Below are 20,507 nucleotides of genomic sequence, written 5' to 3' on the forward strand. Positions count from 1 at the left end.
TTTTATCAAAGGCAAGGCAGATGCCATGACTTTCTCACATGTTTCATGACATCATCATTATCATTATTGTTAGTGTTAACAATCCTCTAAAATATTTCTCAGTTTGGTAGAGTGTGTGTCCATGCAAGCATAAGGACCAGAGTTCAGATACAGGGCATTCCTGTCAAAGCTGGGTGTGGACATGGCGTCCTGCCTGGAATCCAGGTGAGATGGAGGGGAGACAGAGAGTCTCCAGGGCAAGTTGGCTACCAAGACTAGAAGAACTGGCTATTTAGGGGATCAACAGAGGCCTAGCCTCAGTAAAATAAAAGGAACACTTGAAAAAAACACCAGGTGTCAACCTCTGGTCTTCACATGCACACACAACTTCTGACGATTGGTTTATATTCCATTCTATATTATATTCTACTTTGTATTCATTAAAACACTCTAAAAAATGCATCCTTCTGCCCAGTTATAAAAGTAGCCCACTTCTCACGAGCAGTGATTTCCTTGATGCAGTTAGAGGTCTCTCAGTCCTTGCTATGTGACTAATTTTATTCACTGTCAGCTTAGTAAAAGAGCTGACCAAGGGAAGAAGAATGTCTATTTTGTTCTCTCTGCTTGGCAGGTTGTCAGATTCCAGACACAAAAGAAATTTTATGAATAGGAAGCAAGAATTGCTATAGTTAATGCATTTTAAGAGTACACACTTTATTTGTTAAAATTATTGAATGTATGGCTGTTAAAAATTAAGTCAATAACTGTAATGGTTCATTTTTCTACATTTTCACCCTCTAGGGCTTTATATACTCAACAGAATGATGTTACATTTGCTCCCTGGTACCTGGGACACCTCTAGCTAGTCTCTCTCTTCTGACTTCTATAAGCAACAGTTCATTCAAAATCTTTGTAACTGGTTTAGAGAAGTGAATATCCAGTGTCTCTCTGTGACAAGTCAGAAGTGAAGATTCCAGAACTAAAGTCCATGCTTCAAGGTTATAAGAAAAATCATGAAGTTTTAAATAGGTCATTCTTAGCATACTTGTGTATTTGAAATATATTCTGTGAACACATCATTCATTTTAAAACATACAAGTGAATTTCATAGCAAAGTAAAAACTGATTTAGCAGCTTCTTTCAGGAAGTGTCTAGGAATTGTTTTGCTTGATGGTTTTGATACCATATCCAGTTGGGGTTTCCAGCTGCAAATATATGTTTTATGATTTAACCAGCTTAATGTGCATTAACATCTCAGGTCAATCAATACTGCTGTTGAATTAATCTATTTGAGAGTTCGCTCTCTAATCATCACTCTTCAAAGAAATTAAACTGAACAACAAAATTGTACATATTTGCCACACACAGTGTGAGTTTTAAAGCATATTGTGGAATGGTCAAGTATAGCTAATTAGCATGTGCTTTGCCTCACATCAGTATCATTTTTCTCTTTTTTTTCTTTTTAATATACTTTATTTATTTATTTGAGAGAGAGATGGAAACACACAGAGAGAGTGAGAGAGACAGAGACAGAGAGAGAGAGAGAGAGAGAGAGAGAGAGAATGGGCATGCCAGAGCCTCTAGCCACTGCAAATGAACTCTAAAAGCATGTGCCCCTTGTGCATATGGCTTACATGGGTCCTAGGGAGAATCCTTTGGCTTTGCAGGTAAACACCTTAACCACTAAGCCATCTCTCCAGCCCATGTCAGTATCATTTATGTCATGAGAGTACTCCATATCTTCCTTCAGTAGTTTTTAAATTGCAATGTTATTATTAACTGCAATAAATATTCCTGTACAATATATCTCCTAATCTTATTTCTACTTAAAATTTTCAGTCTATTCACCAACCACAAATATACAACTTCTTCCCAATAATTTTGTCACCTCTTGATAATATTTGGCTCTCTACTTTTTATGAGATCAGGTATTTTAGATTCCACATATAAGAGAGAAAATCTGCTAATTTTTTTTTTTTTTTTTGTGCTTGGCTTTATTTTACTGAATCTTTTGTCCTCTGGCTTCAGCCTTGTTGCCTAAAATTATAGGCCTTTGTGTTTATACAGCACAGTGAAAATGTAACTTTCACCACTTAAAAAGAAGAGGAGCCATAGCTTAGAAGAATTACTGCATATAATATGTCACCATGAAAAGTTCTCCATCTTCTTTGAGTTTCTGATTGCTCCCATTTTTGAAAAAAATAAAAATTTAAAAAATTTATTTATTTGAGCGAGAAAGAGGGAAAGAGAGAGAGAGAATGAACATGCCAGGGCCTCTAGCCACTGCAAACAAACTCCAGCTGTGTGCACTCCCTTGTACATCTGGCTAATGTGGATCCTGGGGAATTGAACCCAGGTACTTTGGCCTTGTAGGCAAATACTTCAACTGCTAAGCCATCCTTCCATCCCTAAAATGAATTTTGTAAGACTGAGGTTATATAGCCAAGTAGCTAAGAGTATAGAGTCTGTCTATTTCCAATTGTTCATAAAAAGTGTCTTTCATTGGTTGAGAAAATGGCCCTTAGAGGCATCCTGCTTATCACCAATGATTTGTGGTCCCAGGTAATATATACTTAAAGATTTTAACCTCAATTTTTCAGCCTTTAAAGTTGAGATAGTAATAATAAGAGGCTTTCTCAGATGACTGTTTTGAAAAATGAGTTGGCATTTATACAATATAAATAGCACTTGCCACATATTAAAAGGCCTTCCCTTGGGCTGGAGAGATGGCTTAGTGGTTAAACGCTTGCCTGTGAAGCCTAAGGACCCCGGTTCGAGGCTCAGTTCCCCAGGTCCCACGTTAGCCAGATGCACAAAGGGCGCACACGTCTGGAGTTTGTTTGCAGAGGCTGGAATCCCTGGCGCGCCCATTCTCTCTCTCTCTCTCTGTCTTTCTCTCTGTGTCTGTCGCTCACAAATAAATAAATAAAAAAATTTAAAAGGCCTTCCCTCAAACTTGTGTTTTAATTGTGGAAACATTGATTAAGATATGTTGTTTGAAATATTTAAGAAATAAATTTATATAGAGTTTTTATCACACATACTTGGTTTATGATAATGATAATAATTATTTGCTATTATCCATGATATAAATTAGTTAACAGAAAACTAAGAAGGAAATTTCACATAACAGTCAACATATGAGACAACAATGATAATTTCATTGGAACAATGTTTTCAAATGAAAAATGGATTTAAATCCCCTAAAGACAGAGGAGTGATATTTGAGCTTTAGAATAGTCAAGGTGGGATGCTTGGCTGGGGAGATAGCACAGAGTTTAAAGGAATTGCCCTTGGCCCAGGGTTGATCCCCCAGTACTCATGTAAAGCCAGATACACAAAGTGGCACAGGAGTCTGCAGTTCGTTTGCAGCAGCAAAAGGTCTGGTTTGCCCATATTCATTCTCTCTCTCTCTCTCCTCCATCTGTCTCAGACAAAAAAAAAAAAAAAAAAAAAACTTCAAAAAGTTATTGAAAAAGAAAAAAAAAGCAATTCTTGTGTAACAGCCATGGGAGTATGGAACCCTAGTGTATTTCATGCTCATCATTTCCATCCCATGTAATGATCCTTCTTCAAAAATCCCTGACAGACTTTTCAAGAGTTGTTAATCATTTGACAGTATACTAATAAGTTATGATTTTAATGACATTCTCATTTGTTGAGTGATTGCTTAGTGACAGTCTCTAACTTGTAAGATTTATGTTAATTTTCTAAGTTAAATTTGACCACATTCATGAGAAAGTGCTATACTCCCCATATTTTCAAGATTGTGAAGCAGTGATTTAATCGAAATAAATCATCATCCTCATCTTATAAAGGCAAAGATACTACAGAAGTTTGCCATGAAATCAAATTTGAATGAATACACAAACTTTCCTTTTAAACAGCCTGTGCCATGCTCTCCTTTCCTTATCACTGTTTTCTGTGTGCATAGAAAGAGAGGTGCTATAGCCAGAAAAATTCTGGCTAGGAACATGTGTGTAGCATATTTTGAAAACTCTCGATGAGAGCTAATTCATTAGTGAGGCATAGTGAGCACACCTATAAATGCAAGCACTTGAGAAATGGAGAGAGAGAAGAAGGATTGCAAGTGTGGAACCAGCCACCCTGAGTTACTTAAGGAGATCTTCCTCAAACAAATAATTACTTAGAATAGGAAATCGTTAATTGTTATTAAGCAGCATAAGCAACATTTCTATGAATCTTTATGTTGGATATTTAAAAGTAATGAATCAACCTGCATATAACGGTACATGTGTAGGATATTAAAAGGCAATCAAGAAAGGAGAATACAATGGGAAGACTTAGATGCTGACAGTGATTTAGCTTCCTTTCCTCATTGCAATGTGGGTCATGCTAGATTAATAATCATTTTTGCTCGGGCTCTGATATATATGCTTCATAATACTATTCTTGTGAACTGAATATTTAGAATCCTATAAATCAAACATTGGATTCTAGCAGTTAATGGATTTCATATAATCTAACTTCTAATCCAGCACAATGTACTTTACATAGAGTTTTTGGAACTCAATTATCCTTTCAAAGTTAGGAAGAATTTTAAATTTATTGTTACCCTTATTTGCTGAAATTATTAAGATCAGAAGGGCAAGAATCTAAAAGAAAATATGAAATTCTATGTAAGAAGTTCTTAATACTTAGCCTACTTCCATTTCCAATATCTCCATCTTTTTAAATTTTAAAGTATCCAACTGAGGCATTCAGGAATTGGTAAAATGATCACTTGATATCGTTTAGGCCCAAAGGAATTACCTGTTATTTGTCCTCTTACGTACCTATCCTTCACTCTAAAAATAAATTACAATGGGGAGACAGAAGCTGACAAAGTGTTCTCTCCTCTCTAGGGACTAAATCTGTTGGGAATATCATCAGAATATAATGAAATGTATGAAAATATTGCTATATAAAAGTGTACGTGACATGCATAATTAATGTAGAAATTTTCTTTTCAATATCTAACATGAATATATATCCAATTAATGCCTCACAGAAAGCTTAAAATAAGAGGCAGGACTTGAAGCATTAATTGAATTTAGGGAGAATTGTAGGTCATCATCTGAGTTTGAAGTTAGCAATTTTATAAACCAGGACTGAGAGAATGAAATGTGAAGTGCTATATTTATAATAGAGACAATATAAGACAGATAAGGTGCTCATAAATTAGGTCCATTTTCCAGGGAAATGAGGAAGGAATGGAGTCTATCTCTGGTAGAAATTCATGAATGTCATTGACGAGGTCTGTGTATCTGTGCTGGCACATGTATTAGTGCACACATGAACATGAGCTCGCAAATGTGAGATGTGGTCAGTAAAGTTGCTGTGCCTTGCCTTATGAGCACATAATTATTTACTTTTTGTGGGAGAAATAGCAGTAGAATGAACAAGATTAACTATCTGGATGCTCACTTTCAAAGGTAGTTTTGTTAAAACAAGAATTGAAAGTCCCATTTGCCCAAGGTAAAACCAAAAGATTAGCATGATCCTCATGTGCAAGGCTCTTTTTTTGTTTTGTTTTGTTTTCAAGGTAGGGTCTCTCTGTAGTCCAGTTTAATCTAGAATTTACTATGTAATTTCAGGGTGGCCTTGAACTCATGACAATCTTCCTACCTCTGCCGCTTGAGTGCTGGGATTAAAGGCACATGCCACCACGCCCTGCCTAAGGCTACTTTTGATTGTTGCCTTACTTTTTGGAGTTCTCCCTTTTAAACTTTATTTTTATTCATTTCTTTTCAATTCAGTACAGACATACTAAGTATGGATGCATCATGTGTTTCCCTCATCCTTGCCCCCATTCTGCTGGGGTCCCTTCTTTGTGGAGTTGCAGGTTTTCCCTGTGGGGTTGTGGGTTATGTGTTGTGGGAGCAACAGTCAGTTACTGCGGAGAGGCAGTGTCTCTGGGCATGATAATCCAATTCATGGCTCTAACAGTCTTTCTGAACCCACTCCGCCAAAATTCCCTGAGCCATGTTGAGTTGCGTTTAAGTCTACTTCAGTGATGTTTAGGAGTCTCTGGACCTCTGCTTTGCTAGGTGTTGCGTGTCCTCAGTATTTGTCTCCTTCAGCTTGGCACTGCTTGCCAAGCTCACCATGGAAGCTACATTCTTGCTCATCCCCAGTTTCTCTGTGGTTTCAGCTTGGGTGAATTAAAAGGAGTAGTTTATCTCCTTAGGTCTCACTACATCTGACAAAGAAAAGCAGATTCTCTAAGGGAGAGTAAAGTCAGCACAGGTTAAATGGGATAAACTTTATTGAGTTAGAGTTAATTTGGTGGATGCCATCACTCTTTTAGCCCAATTTTAGTGGGAGCTTGATACTGGAGAGCCTAATTTTTTTCTCCATAGGATTATGAACCAGTTCCCAGTTTCAGATATGGGTTCCTTTCTGCTGTGTGGATCTCTTAGCCAATCAGAAAGTTATGGTTACCCACCAAGGCTGTGTGCCACTATTGCACTTGTGTGCACATCTCATTTTGTGTAGCTCAGACATCTGTTTGCACACACTGTTCTTGGCCACTTTCCTCTAGTAGCAGGAGCTCATGTGCTTTCCAGCACTAGACAGGCTTATTGTCTGGGGTCTGGCTCTCTTCAGGATTCTAGCTAAGTCTCCCTGTGTTCCCTGCTGGAAGCATGTAGTGTCTTCAGCAACCGGGTCTTACTATTTGCTTCAGATGGGTAAGCAAATGCTGTGACAGAAGCCCTGTCTTGTTTTGGAGACCTTGTAGGTTTCTCTGATCAACAGCTCATTGTAGGTGGGGTCTTAATTGCAACTTGGGCTTCATCTTTACCAATTTACTGAATGGTCTTTCAGGACCTCCTTACAGGGAATCCAATCCTGTCACACATTTCCTGGCCTCAGAAGCTCTTTAAAATCATGGCGCAAGATAACACAACCCTCTCAATCTCTCATCCTTAATGCCCACAGAAGTAGTACCATGTGAACCATGCTTCCAATTTCTTTTTCCAAATCTTTTATTTTGGGGGCTTTTGATGTTGTGGGCTTTCAATGTGGAGGTGTTGCCCTCAGAGCACTTTTTCTCTTGTCCCATTGAAAATAATGAGGTTTCTCATAGTGCCTGACACTACCTGCACAAGACCATCTTAAGAGGAGGAGAAGATCATGACATCAAAATAAAAGAGAGACCGATTGAGATGGGAAGGGGAAAAGATGGAGAATGGAATTTCAAAGGGGAAATTGGGGGGGGTGAGGGAGGGTATTACCATGGGTTATTTTTATAATCATGGAAAATGTTAATAAAACTTGAGGAAAAAAGAAAATAATGAGGTTTCTCTTTAATTATGGTAATTTTGTTATCAATTATAGATGCTTTTTTGGTTCAGTCTCCTGGTCTAGAACTTTAAACTTGCTCCTAAACCTTTGCTCTCTGAACTTTTCATTTCTTTTTCATATCTTTCACTTCACATCTGAATGATAGTAGTAAGTGGCAACCATGCCATGCCTTCAATGCTACGCTCTCAGTTCATGCAGCCAGATTTTTGCTACAATATAATATGAACTGCCTCTAGCCCTGTTCTTGATATAGTCCTTCTTCCCCTCTGAAACATTATGAACTGAGCATCCATTGTCCATGTTTGTCTCCACATTTTGATCTTCTAAACTCCCACCGGAATCACTCCTTAAGCTCTTATAGCATTGCAGTGCTTTTCTAGCCTCAATTTCCAAACTCTTCAGCATTCTTTTCATAAGGCTCTACCTCTTAAGATTCCGTAACTTCCCAAACAATGCCACAAGCTGGGAACAACACAATAAGAATAACACAAGCCTATGGAGGGTACTTTATATTTTAACCTCAATTGTTTTTAAGAACAGGAAAACATCAGCATGGTTTGGAAACCCATTAATTACATGTGCGGATGTAAGTTCGTACCATCTATATCTTTTTTATTTGTAAAATTAGATGAGGAAATATGGCTGTAAACATTCTCCTTATGATGAAAGATGGTATAGTTTATACAACAACACCATGGATTTCCAGATGATATTTTGTTCATTTTTTTTTTTTTTTTTGTGAAATGCAACATGGGAAGTTGTCATTCGAATGTACTACATTCTGAAAGTCAGAATGCCAGACACTCATTTTAAAAGTGCTTATCCACAAAGTTTTAAGTTTGGCTCATCTGCTGAGCAAGTAGAGTGAGTAGGAGGAACAGTGAGTTCACAAATATTGAAATGTAGAACTTATAACCATCATGCAGATAAAGCTTTGTAAGCCCTGCAGCTACAATTACAGAGTACAATGCACTTGTGTTTTTATGTGAACTGGCCATAATTGGTTATCAGCATGAAAATAAAGTTTATTGACTTCTTGCCTTCCAGCTTGTCTTTTGCTAGGTTTGATGTATTTCTGTACATTGGGGAGTAGTTTAAATTCCCTCACACAGCAGTATTTTTAAGAAGGAATGCAGAGATAGTGCTAGGAGAGGCAGTACTATGTAGAACACTGCTGTGAGTTGGCATTCTGTAAGCATAGAGATTTATATGCAGCCTTTTCTTTGAAAGTTCACTTTCATATAGATGGAAAACAATTTTAAATTTGCAAAATGTTTCAAACAATTGGTATAAATACATTGTACACTTATCATCCAGAGACTTTACTGTTTTGGTAACAATCTTCAATATATTACTTTCAGAGGTTTTTTTGTTTTTTAAATGCCCAGTTTTTGTAAGAGCACTCCATATGGAAAAGTTCTGCATTTTTTTCTTTTGTTTTTTATTATGTAGAAACTTTGTATCGGCACATCATGTGTTGCTAATATAATTTTCGTCATCCATACAACCATCCCACTGAGGGTCCTCCTCAGTGGGATTGCTGGCCTTCACCATTGGAGCTGTGGGTTATTATTTGTGAGAGTAGCAGCCAGTCATTGTTGGAGAAGGGGCAATGCCCCTAGTTATTCCCTCCCACTCCGTGGCTCTTATAATCTTTCTGCCTCCTCTTCCATCAAATTCTCTGAGCTGTAGTGGGTGTGTTTTAAGTCTACTTTAGTGTTGTATGAACTTTGAGGTTATTATTTTCTTTCTCTGTGAAGAATGATGCTGGACTTTTTATTAGCGTTACAGTGAATGTATTGCTTTCGGTAGTATTGCCATTTTCACACTATTAATTCTACATATCCAGGAGCATGAGAGGTCTTTCCATCTTCTCATATCTTCATAAATTTCTTCAGTGTTTTTTTTTTTAAGCATTTACTAGTGTTATTTCAAGGTATTTGGTATTTTTGTAGCTATTGCAAATGTAATAGCCTCATTGATTTCTTTCTCTATGTATTTTTCATATAGGAAGACTACTGATTTTTTAGAGTTGATTTTATATCCTGCTACTTTGTAAAGAAATTTATCACCTTTACAAATTTACAAATTTTCCAGTAGTCTTTTGGGTCACTTATATATAGGATCATGTCATCCTCAATAGGGCTAGTTTTACTTCTTTCTTTCCATTTTGTATCCCCCTTTTATATCTTTCTCTTCTATTATTGCTTGGTCTAGGACTTCTAGTACTATGTTAAGAGCAGTGGTGAGAGTGGACACCCCTGTCTTTTTCCTAATCTTAATTGGAACTCTTTGAGTCTTTCCCTATTAAGTATGAATTGATATTTCGGTTCTTTGTATATATCATTTGTAATGTAGATATATAAACCTTCCATGCCTAGTGTTTCCAGCATTTCGATCGTGAAGTGATGTTTTATTATCAAATGATCATGTGGTTTCTGTGTTTGAGTTTATTTATGTGGTGTATGACCTAAATCTATTTGCATATGTTGAAACATTACAGGGATGAAGCCTGTTTGATTGATTAAGCTGGGTAATGCTTTTGATGCATTGTTGAATTCAGTTTGCCAGGATTTTGTTCAGGATTTTTGCATATAAATTCATTGGGAATATAGGTATATAGATAATTTTTTCTTTCTTTCCTCTTTTTACATTTCTGTCTTGTTTTGGCATAAGGGTGATGCTATCTTCATAGAAGGACTTGGGAACCTTCCCTGTTCTTGGATTATGTGAGAAAGTAATTTTAGTTTTTCAATGAATGTTTGGTAGAATTTGGCTGAGAATCCATCAGGTCCTGGGCTTTTCCTTTTGGGGAGGTTTTTGATTATATTTTCAATCTCAATGGATGTAATAAGTTTGTTTAGGAGATAGATCTGCTCTGGATTTAGTTTTGCTAGGTGGTATATGTTTTGGAATTTATGCATTTCTTCTAGGTTATCCAATATTGTGGAGTACATATTTTGGAAATATGATGTAATGTTTCTTCCAATTTCATTGGTGTCTATTGTGACCTCTTGTTTTTCATTTCTAATTTTGTTAATTTTACATTTCTATTTTCATTTGAACGAATTGGCCAAAGGTTTATCAATACTGTTTATTTTTTCAAAGAACCAGCTCTTCATTTTGTCAGTTTTTTAAAATTGTTTGCTTAGTTTCCAATTCATTAATTTCTGGTCTAATACTAATTATTTTGTTCCATATGGAACTCTTATTCTGGTTTTTAAATGCCTTTAGATGGATGGGTAAGTTATTAATTTGAGATCACTTTGTCTTTGTTATGAAGACATTTAGTGCTGTAATTTTTTTCCCTTGGGACTGCCTTCATTGTGTCCCATAAATTTTTGTATGTTATGGTTCTAGAAATTTTACACTTTTCCTTTTTGATTTCTTCCATGACTCATCCATTGTTTAATAGCATGTTGTTTAGTCTCCAGGAGCTGGTGTGTATTCTGTTGTTTCTCCTTTCATTAATTTTGAGATTTAATAGATTGTGATCAAATATGATGCAGGAAATTATGTCAATTTTCTTGAATTTATAAAGGCATGCTTTAGGACCTAATATACAGCCTCTTTTGGAGAATGCTTCATGGGTTGCTAAGAAGAATGTGTATTCTGTAGAATTGAGGAAGAATATTCTGTAAATATCTTTTAGGTCTAATTGACCTATAATGTTGTTAAGATCTATTATTTTCTGCTTAGATCATCTGTCTATGGATGATTATAGGGTGTTAAAGTCCCCTACTATGATAATATTGGGATTTGTTTCTGATTTGTTGTGAAGTAGGTTTTGCTTTATACAATATGGTGCATCTGTGTTTGGTGCATATAGGTTTATGATTGTGATGTCCTCTTGTTGGTTCATTCCCTTGATGAGTAAAAAGTTTCATTCGTTGTCCTTTTTGAATGCTTTTGGTCTGAAGTCTATTTTGTCAGATAGTAGTATAGCCACACCCACTTAGTATTTTCATTTGCTTGGAAGACCATTTCCATCCTTTCATCCTGATGAGGTACCGGTCTTTAGTGGTGAGGTGGGTTTCTTGAAGACAGCAGGTAGAAGGGTCCATTTTTCTGATCTACCCTGTTAACTTATGTCTTCTGATGGGTGAATTAAGAACATTAATATTCAAAGTCATACCTGTGAGTTTCAATTTTATCCTTGCCATGTTGGAGGCTTTATGGGATTTGGTACTTTTCAGAGCTTTTTTTATGTTTCAGTTTCTGCTCTAGTTTTGGTTATTGTGTTCTCCTTGTAGGCTCTTGAATTTGGTTGCTCAACTCTTCTGTGTGGAATATTCACTAAAGTATTCTCTATAGGTTTAACTTTTAGTTCATACAATCTAGGTCTGGTTTTTGTCATGGAAAGTTTTTTTCACTCCACCCATTGAGAGATACTTCTGCTGCGTACAATAGTTTTGGTTGGAAGCCATATTTTTTTAGACTTTGAAGTACTCCATTCCAAGCCCTTACAGATTTCAAGGGTTCCATTGAAAAAGCTGAGGTAATTTTGATGAGATGACTATTGTGTATAATGAGTTGTTTCTATTTTGCTGATTTTAGCATTCTCTCTTTCTTTTCATAGTTTTAGTTATGTTGTGCCTTGGAGAGTTTGTTTTTTGGTCCAGTCTGGTACCCTGTGAGCATCTTGTATCTGGATGAGTCTCTCTTTTGAGAGGGTGGGAAAGTTCTTCTCAGTAATTTTTTTTTAATATTTTATTTATTTATTTGAGAGCAACAGACACAGAGAGAAAGACAGATAGAGGAAAGAGAGAATGGGCGTGCCAGGGCTTCCAGCCTCTGCAAACGAACTCCAGATGCGTGTGCCCCCTTGTGCATCTGGCTAACGTGGGACCTGGGGAACCGAGCCTCGAACCGGGGTCCTTAGGCTTCACAGGCAAGCGCTTAACCGCTAAGCCATCTCTCCAGCCCATCTTCTCAGTAATTTTATTGAGTATGTTCTTTATGCTTTTGGTCTAAGTTTCTTTTCCTTCTGGCATAATCATGATGTTTGATCATTTTAGGGTATCCCTCATTTCCCTTATATTCAGTTTATATGACTTTTTGAACTTATCAAAGTTTTTGGACTTCCAAACAGTTTTTTTTTTGTTTTGTCTTCCATATCTGAGGTTCTATCCTCCACATGGTTAACTCTGTTAGTGAGGCTTTCTAGAGAGGCTTTCACAAGCTCAATTTGATTTTTGTTTTCTGTTGCATTTTTCTTTATTGTATGCATCCTTTTCTTGAGTCCTGATTTCAGGTCAGGGTTTGTTTTCTTGATGCTTCTTGAAATTCATTCTTGCATTGAATTATGTTTTCATTGAGATTAATCAGCTGGTTATTGAGATCCTGTATTTGTTGATTCACCTTCAATTAATTGATCTCTCTTTTGAGGACTCTCGTTTCCCTCAATTAAGTTAAACCTTGTGATTAAAGCTGTGTGCTGTAAGAGATGATTCTGTTGCATTTAATCTATGTGATATTGGTTTTTTGATGGCTTGCTTCCAGTTCAGCATTTTGCTTGGTGTGGGTAACATATTGTTCTTTCATTCTGGCCTTCTATTTCTGTTGTCTCCTTTTTGTTTTTTATTGGATATTGTGTAATTAATCTATCTTAGTGGAGATCTCAGTTTGTTGTGTTGTATTTTTTTTTTTTTTGCATTGGTGTGTACTCCTCTTGGGGTACAACGTATTGTTTTACTAAGGAGAAAGCAAGAATTTGCAATTGCAGGGTCTTCAGTGAGTGTTCTGTTTTGGGTTTGGAATGGGATGGTGTTATAATCAGGGAAGTGCAGGTTTTGAAGTTTGAAAGTGCACCAGCAGCTCTTGGCTGGAGGCTGTTATGATAGCTGTGATTGGGGTCCAGAATCTCTTCTGCCTATAATCTCAGCTGTGTATTGCCTGTGGTGCTCAGGAGCAGTAGCACTTTCATCTGCTACCGCATTGTACCCCATTTGAGGAGGTTGTGAAGGTACCCTTTGGTGTGTGGTTGTTATATCTTCTTGTACTCCTCTTCTGGGACAGGAGTAACAACCATGGTGCCTATAGGCAGATGTTGGTTGTTGTTTGTTAGTTGTGGTGGTGTGCGGTGGGAGGGGGAGAGAAGGTAGGAAGGTAGGGGTTCTGGTATTCATGAGCTAGTGAAGAGCAGATCTGAGGAAGTGGTCTGTGTGGGGGCATAGGTGTGTATGAGGCTAGTGGTTTGGTTTGGTGTTATTAGAGGAGGTGGCCAAGCAGGAAAGACCTGCTGAGACTGGCAGGATGGATGGCATGGGTTGGGAACCCACTGGGACTGGCAGAAGCTAGCAACTGGGGTGGTACACCCAGACTGCCTAGCTTGAGGGACTAGCAGGGTTCTTGGGTGGTTTCCTAGTTGTGCTGGAGAGCATAGGCAATGGCAGATTCCTAAATAGACACCCCAGCATCCACCTAGTACTGGAGCCCCTCAATTCTTGCCCAATTTCACCCATAGAGCTCTAGCATGGTTAGGAGTCTGCCATCTTGACTGTAAGTTTGGATTTTCTCTTTATTCTTATTTTTTATTTTATTTTATCTTCTTTTTAATTTTTTTTTTTTTATTGTTTTAGAGAAGAGAGAGAGAGAGAGGGAGAAGGAGAGAATTGGCATGCTAGGGTCTCAGACACTGCAATCAAACTCCTGATGCTTTCACCACCTAGTGGGCATGTGTGACCTTGTGCTTGCTTCACCTTTATGTGTCTGGCTTATATGGTATCTGGAGAGTTGAATATGAATCATTAGGCTTTGCAGGAATGCGCCTTAACCACTAACACATCTCTCTAATCCTCTTCATTCTTTCTTGGACATTAATGACAATCAGTTATTGAAAGCTAGGCATTTTATGCAGTGTTTTTTTTAAATTTGGTTTTCTCTGGTATTTTGTCAAGCTTAGATAAATACATACATATATATATATATATATATATATATATCATATACATATAATTTATTTGGATTGTCACATTAATAACTGTTCTTCCCATTGTGTCCTCACAAGATGATAGGATGATTATCAATATTTTCTACTTTGGCAGCATAAAATTTGGTTGATTCATTAAGATAACATTTCTTATAGTTTTCTATTCTAAAATCAATCTCATTTATATTTAATAAATATTTTTATAAGAAGATAATGTGGGGCTGGAGAGGTACCTTAGCTGTTAAGTACTTGCCTGTGAGGCCCAAGGTCCCTGGTTCAAGGCTCAATTCCCTAGGACCCATGTTAGCCAGATGCACCAGGGCGTGCATGCATCTGGAGTTCTTTTGCAGTGGCTTGAGGCCCTGGTGCACCCATTCTTTCTCTCTGTATCTGCCTCTTTCTCTGTCTGTTACTCTCAAATAAATAAACAAAAATAAACAATAAATAAATAAATAGAGTTGGTCATTTTTTTAAAAAAAAAAGATAATGTGATACTATATTAAACTTCTATTCCTTTATCTACATTCACCTGTGTTGCAGACAGGTTTGCATTGCTGGTGGAAATCACCTGACCAAGAGCAGCTTGTAGGGAAACGAGATTTATTTTGGCTTACAGGTTCGAGGGGGAAGCTCCATGAAGGCAGGGAAAATGATGGCATGAGTAAAAGGTGGACATCATTCCCTGGCCAACATAAGATGGACAATAGCAACAGGGGACTGTGCCAAACACTGGCATGGGGAAACTGGCTACAATACCCATAAGCCTGCCCCCAACAATACAGTGCCTCCAGGAGGCTGTAATTTCCAACTGCCATCAGGTGGGGAACCTAACATCCAGAACACCTAAGTTTATGGGGGACACCTGAATCAAACCACTATATTCTGTCCCTGGCTCCTGTAAACTGATATCCATACATGATGTAAAATACAATGCATTCAGTCCAACTTAAAATTCCCAATAGTTTTTATCAATCCCAATGATATTCAAACATCCCCATAGTCCAAGAACTTTTAACTGAGACATAATACCAAAAAGTCCCCCCCCCAAATAAAAACACATAATGGCACAGAATAAACATTCACACTGAAAAAAATGGCATTGGGCAAAGTAAAGAAATATTAAACCAATACAAGATTTAAACAACTAGGACAAATATCAAACTCTGTAGCTTCAAGTCCAACAACTCTAGACAGTGACAAATCTCCAGGTCCAATAATTCTAGCCAGCAACAAGTCTCTGGCATTGCAATTCTACCCCTCCAGCTAGGCTATTCACAGTCCTAGAAAACTCATCAGGGCCAGTAGCTTTCCTTAGTAGCTATTTGCTGGTCCTGGCATCTCCACAGGATCTCCACTGCAATCCACAGTTCATCCTCATGGTCTCATGGGGTCTCTGTGCAGGCATCCAGCAAACCTGCTTCACACTGCCCATGTTCATTTCCAAAACACAAGACTGTGTTACAAACTCAATGACCCTCTCTTTCTTGCATTTCTTATACTCCACAATACCAGGTAGTGTACCAATTTGTGAATCCATGGGGGAATAAAGCAGACTTTGACCACTCAGACCCCCCCAAATCAGTCTATATTCTTCCTGTGCCACAGTGCAGGTCAGCAGGCTGAATCTCAAAGGTTGTAATCTCTCAATTGCAGCTGAACGGGCAGCAGTTCACCCAAAGAGTTTTCTTTCTGTGCCACATCTGTCTGCTCACACCAGTTCATTTCTGTGCAAAGCAACCCTGCCTAACCTCTCAGGACACAGGCGTAACAGCAAGCTTTTCACACAAACTGCTAGCCCAGCTCAAGCAAAGCTCTTTCTCACCCTCATAAGCCAAACCTCACAGTCCATAGTTCATACTGCATCCAGGTCTTGCAGCTCTGACCAGAATAGTCCATCAGGCTGTACTTACAGCACTGCAAGGCGTCTCTTAGGCCAAGGCTTCAAATCCCTTCATATTCCTCTTGAAAATCAGCTCCAAAAGGCCAAAGCCACACAGTCAGGTGTCTAGCAACAATCCCACTCCTTGGTAACACTTTACTGTTGCAGTTAAGTTTGCATTGCTGGTAGAAATCACCCAACCAAGAGAAGCTTGGAGGAAAAAGAGGTTCATTTTGGCTTATAGGCTTGAGAGGAAGCTTCAAGATGGCAGGGAAAAATGATGGCATGACCAGAGGGTAGATATCACCCCCCTGGCCCACATAAGGTGGACAACAGTAACAGGAGAGTGCGCCAAACACTAGCATGGGGAAACTGGCTATAACACCCATAAGCCAACCCCCGAAAATACACCCTCTACAGGAGGCCTTAATTTCCAATTCCCATCAGCTGGGGAGACTAGCATTTAGAACACCTAAGTTTATGGGGGTCACCTGAATCAAACCACCACAACCCATCAGTGTTAGAATATGTTGAGGTTTCTTGCCTCGGTAAAAACAACTCAATTCTAGGGCCAGAGAGATGGCTAAGTGGTTAAGTTGCTTGCCTGCAAAGCATAACAGCCTGAATTTGATTCCTCATTACCCTTGTAAAGCCATATGCACATAGTGATGCATGCATCTGGGGTTCCTTTGCAGTGGCTAGAGTCCCCGGCACACCTATTCATATTCACTTCCTCTCTCTTTGCAAATAAATAAATATATAAATAAAATATTTACAAAAAACTTGATTCTAGGTTCTGAAGAGATTGCAGAGTGGTTAAGGATATTTCATGCAAAACCTGACAGCCTGAGTTCAATTCCCCAATACCCACATAAAGTCAGGTGCACAAAGCAACATGTGTCTGGAGTTCATTTGTAGCAGGAAGAGACTGTGGCACACCCATTTCTCCTCCCTTGCAAACAAATAAATAAAAATATTTTTAAAAACTTAATTCTAGGGCTAGAGGGATGGCTTAGCACTTAAAAGCACTTGCCTGGGAATCTAAGGACCCACTTCAACTCTACAGATTCCATGTATGCCAGACACGCAAGGTGACTCATGCACAATGTCATGCATTTGCACATTTGGAGTCTGATTGCAGTGGATGGAGGCCCTGGCCCAATTCTGTCTTTCTCTTGCTCTCACTTACTTTCTCAAAAACAAAAATAAATAAATAAAATAAAAACATAAAATCTTGATTATAATAATGATAGATTATTTGACACCTTTTGTGCTTGATTTTTACAATTATATTGTCAGACAGAGATTTATCTCTAGTGTCTGCCTAAATTGTAAGGACTAATAGGTTCCTATTATATTCCATTGGTCATAATCCATTCTTATCATAACATTTTCATTTCTGCATTCTGCTGAGAGGCCTTCCAAGCTACTTTGTGTGTTCTTTGAACAAACATGACCATTCTGAGAATTCCTTCCTTTACATCTCAAAGTGTTGTAAATTCATCTTGTAGTTTCTCTAAATTGGATTCAGCTTTTATTTAAGGCACCCTGATTATTTTTATTGGAGATGATATTTAAAACGATGTTACTGAGCCTAGGATTTCTAAATGGTAAAAAGTAAGCAATATGTGTGGGGCAAGTGTACACATTGATAACTTTAATGTACTTTTAATTTCTTGATAGAACAAATTCTTAAATTTATGAAATTTCAAATAGGGTAGAGTCAAAGTTTTTTCACTAATTCATTTAACTGGCAAGTAATTACAGAGTGACATTTAGAATACACAAGTGCATGTTGTCACACTGAATCATGTCTGTTATTGACTTAGCTCCTGAACTGTCAGCTAAGGAAACCTTAGATGCAATACAATACTCTGTGTCCAGAGGCATTGGATAGAATAAAGCTGGTGAAAGTAGTGATTAACTGATTAATATTTACAGGCAGCCTGGTTCACGAATGGGTTAAGCATCTGCCAGATTGTTATCTAGGACCAGAGATTTGACTGCTAGGCACTTTCATTCTTTTTCCTGCAGTGCCTCTTGTAGGATTGGAGAGAAATTTGAGTGTTGTGCCACACTCTGTGAACACACTTGATACATAGTAACACACAAAAATGGGCAGTAGTAGGGCTGGAGGGGTGGCTTAGCAGTTAAGTTGTTTGTCTGCAAAGCCAAAGGAACCAGACTGAATTCCCTAGGACCCACGTTAGCCAGATGCATAAGGGGCGCATGTGTCTGGAGTTCGTTTGTTGGAGGCCCTGGTACACCCACTCATTCTCTCTCGCGCACTCCCTTTCTCCCCCTTTCTCTGTCAAATAAATAAATAAAAATTATTTAAAAAATTTTTTAAAGTAGGTTTTATACAAATCAGTAGACACATCCAGACTTCTAAGTACTATCTATAATGTTTTGTAACAACCTGTAACACTAAGAGTGTGCTTATTAGAACTATATATAAATTGTGTTTTGCAAATTAGATATCATAGTTTCAATAGGCATATTAACATGGTGGCTATAACTCAAATGCACAGTGGGAGTTTTCAGAGGACATGTCCCTCATTACTTACATTCTTCCACTTGATATAAGGGCAGTTTTAGTTTGCATGGTACTAGTGAGTGAGGACATTGCAAATCCACTTAAAGTGCACCTTCTGCTCTCAAGTCTTTAAAATTTGTTTCATGCATCAACCTAAATATTTTTATTTAATTAATATATAATAGCTATAAGAATATAGGACATTTCGGGATTGCCTAGAGAGTTAACTCATTTCTTTGATCATATGTAAAAGATAAATCTATTAACTGGTGATGATTGCATCTCTGTAGACTAGAATTAAAAATCAAATTCTACTTTATCAAAGTGTGAGTTGGAAATAGAAACCTTGAAACACACATGGGAACATTAAACCAATGATGACTTCTAAGCCCTTAAAATGATTAGGAGTTTTTCACATGTTCTTTCCAAAGATCAGTCTGTTTCCATGTCAGTGATAATATAAGTAACTCATTTAGGGAACACCATGGGAAATACATCAAATAACTTGAAAATAAATACTATTCTCTTGTGACTTAAGGTAAAAAGACACCCAAGAGTGAATCAGCCAGAAATATACACTGTCATACTACTAAGATAAGATATATGCTTCCAAGTTAAGATTGAGCTGTCAAGAATATGAGTTCATTTTATGAGTGTCTCAGACAAGACTCCATAGAGGCATGGTCAATGGAATTGAACAGTAAATCTATAGAGGAAGGAAGCAAGCTAAGAGTCAGTTCCTAAAGAATGCTCTTGAAAGATATGTTTGGAGAAAGAGAAATAACTACTTCAAAAACACATTTTGGAAGTCCTCTTGTGCCAGGGTTTTCCAGAGAAAGAGTCTATGAATAACTAAAATGATCACAAGTATTCTGGCTCCCATGACAGCTGCTGGTCTTGGTCTAATAGGAACCAATTAGCATTGTCTTTAGACAGTCATCTCAGCAAACTACTTAATGTGACTCAGCTCCTGGGAGATGAATGCATGAATACTGAACCTGCGGGATTCAAAGCCAAGCCTGGCTCGCAGCCAGCTCACCAAGGCAGGGCGTCTTTGTGCCACTTGTGGCAGCCAGCCAGCTAGGTTTGCTCCAGGACTCCACCCTCACTATATATTCTCCATTTGAACATATTCAGGAAGGAATAAGAAGCCTGAAAAACTTACAGGACTTTTACTCTTTATTCTGACAAAATTCTGGCTAGGAAAGCTGTTGGGAAGACACAATGACTCACAATAAATGAGCCATGAACAGGCCATGGTAGACTTCAGAAATAGAGGAGTGAAGCAATCAATGCACAAGGGATATGGCACAGAAAAAACTACAGAGCCTTCAGAAAAGGCTTAAGTGTTCCTCATTTTCCTAGTATCCAGAATCCACATACCACAAGAGAGTGCCTCTCTAGATTTTCAGTGACAGTAACATTTGAGTTTGCAGTTATTTTGTGAGACTTATATTTTTGTGTTTTAAAAAATATTTATTTATTTGTTTATTTGAGAGAGACAGAGAGCGAGTAGGCATGCCAGGATCTCTAGCCACTGCAAATTAACTCCAGACGCATGTGCCATCTTGTACATCTGCTTTATGCAGGTACTTGGGAATCAAAACTGGGTCCTTAGGCTTCACAGGCAATCACCTTAACTGCTTAGCCATCTCTCTGGCCCTTAGTTTTTGTTTTTACAGATGAATAAACTGAAAGAACATTCCAATATCACTTGATTTAATAATGGTTAAAAGCCAAAGTTTTATAACCAAACCAATGCATATGCCATTATACCACTCTTTCTAGATGTTTTTCTACCACTTCTACTGTTTTTATGTCTGGTATGGTCAAAGAGTAAAGGGGTGGTTATTCAAGAGGATTCCAGTGAGCAG

At 37.8% G+C, this 20,507-nt stretch overlaps 1 protein-coding gene across 5 annotated transcripts in view; it reads left to right on the plus strand.

Moving 5' to 3' along the window:
- Positions 1 to 20,507, plus strand: part of Nav3 (neuron navigator 3) — an 830,635-nt gene that overhangs the window by 626,913 nt on the left and 183,215 nt on the right. The window lies entirely within an intron of this gene.

This window comes from Jaculus jaculus, chromosome 6 (genome assembly GCF_020740685.1).
Source record: "Jaculus jaculus isolate mJacJac1 chromosome 6, mJacJac1.mat.Y.cur, whole genome shotgun sequence".
NCBI lineage: Eukaryota > Metazoa > Chordata > Mammalia > Rodentia > Dipodidae > Jaculus > Jaculus jaculus.